This window comes from Peromyscus eremicus, chromosome 7 (assembly GCF_949786415.1).
Source record: "Peromyscus eremicus chromosome 7, PerEre_H2_v1, whole genome shotgun sequence".
Classification (NCBI taxonomy): Eukaryota; Metazoa; Chordata; class Mammalia; order Rodentia; family Cricetidae; genus Peromyscus; species Peromyscus eremicus.
Genome location: NC_081422.1, coordinates 15,711,868 through 15,716,397, shown reverse-complemented (window position 1 = coordinate 15,716,397; position 4,530 = coordinate 15,711,868).

Sequence of the window (4,530 nt, the reverse complement as noted above, 5' to 3'; positions counted from 1 at the left end):
CTGAGAAATCTGGCGGAAACCAATCAACGGCTTCTAAAAAGAATTACAATCGAAATGGTTTATGGGAAATGTAGTTCTTAAGTTTGACAGCCGTGAAAAGGACGCTTAAGTCTAGGGTGTATATCAGGCATATTTTCCCAAGTTCTAATTGCCCCACAGCATCATGTGCGCCTGTACTCAGCTTGTTCTTCTTTCTGCAATCATCAACCTGTTAGCAGTGACTCTTTCCACTTTAAATATTCTATACACAATCACTAAGTTCAAATTTTCACTCAAAACCCGTACCTCTACTCCCCAAAGCTAGATTACTTTAGTTAGAAGATACTTTATAAACATGTTAAAATATTGAAAATAGATGCCCAACATAAAATAATAGCAACTCTATCCACTTGTCTATTTCAAAATCAGTGTCAACACAAAATAGTTCTTGCCTCAGATAAATTTGTTCTGAATCAAATACCAGTGACCATGACCTAGAAACACCGACTGAGGATATCACAAAAGACATGTTTCACCACAGAACTGCACACATGAGATTTCATGAGTTGCAGAATGAAGAAAGTGGAACATCAAGAAGTTGCTGGTTGGGGGTGCATAGATTAATATCTGCAGAAAAGTGGAGAAAACTGCTATACATCTGGGCTGCTATCTGATAGCATTCTTAGTTTTTTGGATTGGTTGAAAATATTCATCCAATAATAATACACACTGAAGAATTTTATGAAAGGTTGTTCAACCAAACACAGGGGTGGGCAATGAAACAAAATGAGAATATTGAAAGTTGCCCAAAGCATTTTAGTTTTTAATCAATATTCTAACTCCACATAAATTATGAAACTCTTATGACCCTAGTATCTTTTCATTTTCAACATATCCTCCTGGCATGGGCCATGACACCCAGCTGAAAATCATGAAGTCATTCAAGTTTGAAAAATCTGCAAAGTAGGTATACATTTGAATTATTTCTCTCTTTTTGTCAGTAGGGAACCTTCATTTATGACAGTCAGCATTTTTTCATAATTTTACCTGTCTACTTGCATTCAATAATACACAAAACATCACTCATTTTACCTTGAATATGTATATTGACCATTAGCATCTAAGACACCGGAAGCTGAAAGTGTCACCAGGTAGCATCTGAAGCCTGCAGTAGTTATTTCCTGGCCCTTGCTAGAACCCTGTCACTGTTTGAATGTGAAATGACAGCCATAAGCTCACATGGTTGAACAATACAGGAAGGTTGTGTAATCTTTGGAAAGTGGAACTTTGATAGTCACTGGAGTGGGTGGAGCTTGAGGTTTGATAGTCTAATTCCAATTCTGTTTGTTCTCTGGCTTTTTTTTTTTTTTCAAAAACAGGTTTCTCTGTGTAGCCCTGGCTGTGCTGGAATTTGCTCTGTAGATCATGCTAGCGTTGAACTCACAGAGATCCACCTGCCTAGGCCTTCCAAGTGCTGGGATTGAAGGTCTGCATCACCATCTCCCAGATGTTCACTACTTCTTTAGTGCAGATGCAAATTAGATCACCCTGCTGCCGGGATTTCCCAACCAATATACTGTATCCTCTCAAATTGTAAGCCAAATAACTCTTCAACTCTAAGTTACTTCTTGTTTCTTATGTTTTTACAACAAGGAAAGTTACTAATAGAGCTGTGTAAAAATGACCAGCCTATCAAAAGAAAACTAAAGATTCAGTGCAATTATTATCAAAATTCGGACACAATTCTTCACAAAACTTAAAAGGACAATTTTCAGATTCACATGAAAACAAAAAGTCCAGTATAGCTAAAACAACCCTGAGCAATGAAAGAATTTCTGGTAGTATCATGCTCACTGGCCTCAAATTGTTCTATTGAGCTATATTAACACAAACAGCATGAAACTGGCACAAAAATAGAGACACTGGTGAATGAAATACATTTGAAGATGCTACATAAGTCCACATGATTATGGACAACTGATTTTTTTTTTTTACAACGCAGATAAAAACACATATTGGAAAAAAAGACAGCACCTTAAACAAATGGTTCTGTTCAAACTGGATGGCTGCATATGGAAGAATCCAAATTTATTCACACTTATAACTCTGCATGAAATTCAACTCCAAATGGAAAAAAGACCTCAACATAAGGCCAGATATACCAAATCTGATAGGAGAGAATGTGGAGAATATTCTTGAATTCACTGTAACTGGAAAAACTTTCTGAGCAGAACAGCAATAGCATAAGCAATAAGAACAATTAATAAATGGACCTCATGAAACTGAAATGCTTGTGTATGGCAAAGGAACCATCATTTGGACATTTGGAGAAAGTAGAAGGCTACTGAGTGGAAATTTTTTTTTAACCAACTAAAAATCCGATAGAGAGCTAATAAATAAAATATATAAATACTTAAAAAAAATCTGTACATCAAGAAAACAACCTATATACCTAATTAAAAGTAGGATTGTCTTAGTTAGGGTTTCTATTTCTGTGAAGAGACACCATGACCATGGGAACTCTTATAAAGGAAAACTTTTAATTGAGGTGGCTCACTTATAGTTCAGAGGCTTGGCCCATTATCATCATGGTGGGACATGGTGGTGTATGCCGGAGACATGGTGCTGGAGAAGTAGCTGTGAGTCCTACATCTTGGAGGCAACAGGCAATAGTCTGTCTCACTGGGAGTAGCTTGAGCATAGGAGACCTCAAAGTCCACTCTAACAATAACATGCTTCCTCCAACAAGGCTGCACCTACTCCAAAAAAGCCACACCTCCTAATAGTGCCACTCCCTTTAAGCGCATTTTCTTTCAAACCATCACAGGGGTATAGATCTAAACAGAATTTAGAACAGAGGTAAAAACAAATGCCTGAGTGTTGGGCCCTGACCCCCATTCCTTGAGTAGCTGTTACCTTGCTTGCTGACCTTGATCAGATGTCCTCCCTATGCTAATTCCCTGCTGGTTTCCTTGTTCCTGAACAGCTTACCTGAGGTTCCTTGTTTGTGTATCCTACATATTTGGTGTAAACAGCTAGGATGCAAGTATGTAAACATCTGTAGTGAACTTCTGCCCTCCGGGGTTCTCCCACTGTGCTGTAAGCCTGTATTTAAGACCTCTTCCCTCCTTCAATAAATGGCATTCGGCATTCTACTGAGACGAATGACCTGCTGTCTTGTCTCTGTTTTTAATCCTCAGCCCCTCACTCGGACATGGTGAACGAACGAGTGGTAATGTGGGCGCTACACCTGAGAAAAACTTAAACAAATGTTCAGCATCCTTAGTCATTAAAGAAATGCAAACCAAACTACTTTGAGATTTCATTTTACACCTTTCAGAATGTCTCAAAACAAATGACAGCTCATGGTGGATAGAACATTCTTCTATTGCAGGTGGGAGTACAAACTTGTACAGCCTCTACGGAAATTAGCATACCAGTTCCTCAGGAAGATGGGAATTATCTATCTCAAGACTTAGCTATACCATTCTTGGGCATACACCTGAAAGACACTCATCCTACTACAGAGATAATTGCTCAAACATGTTCATTGCTGCTGTATTAATAATATCCAGAAACTGGAAACAGTCTAGATATTCCCCAACAGAACAATAGACAAAGGAAATGTGGCACATTTACACTATGGAATATTACTCAGCTGTTAAAAATATGAAATTTGCAGGTAAATGGATGGAACTGGAACAAATTTTCCTGACTGAGGTAACCCAGAACCAAAGAGACAAATATAATACATATTCAATTATGTGGATGTTAGAATACATTCATACAACCAAAGAGATTCGATATAGAGTATGATGTAGTGGGATGGATATCTCGTAAGGAGAAATACAATATAATGTTATAAATAGACATGGAAAGGAGATTCAATCTGGGGAAGGGTGAGTTTGGAAAAACAGAGAGGAACAGCTAAAACTAAGGACCATTAGTGGGTTCATAAGGAACTGTAACACAGTAGAGTCTTCCTAAAACATATACATATATGAAGGCAATGTAAATGAAATAGCCAAATATTGGAGGAGACAAGCCCCAATTTATAACCCGGAAGCTATCTCTTATTGATAATGATTTACAAATGAAATCTTAGCTTTCTCTGTTATGCCTAGATTGGGACCCCAAAGATAACCACCACAGACCTTAGGTTCAGAATGCAATAGCATGGTTTATTTCTGTTTGTTTACAAGCCGTGGGCAGGGAAGCTCGATCCAAAGCACTCACTCGTAGTCGTGAGGCCAGGAGGAACTTGCTTTTTCTTTGTGTGGCTAGCTTTTTAAAGGCAAAATCCACAAGTCCTTCAGGGGGGTTGGGGGAGTTTTGCACGGGTGCAACTCGGATTGGTTTATTTTAATCTCTGTTCTCTTTTAATTGGGTGAGGGTATGTAACCTTTGAATTTACTGGTTGGTGGTTACAATTTATTACTTTGGGGCAGTCCAGCACAAGTCCCAGGCTTTGTCCTTGAGCCACCATGGGGGCTGGCTGGCCAAGCACGTACTGCACATAACTCTAAGTTGGTGAGGGGCCCCAGACAGTAA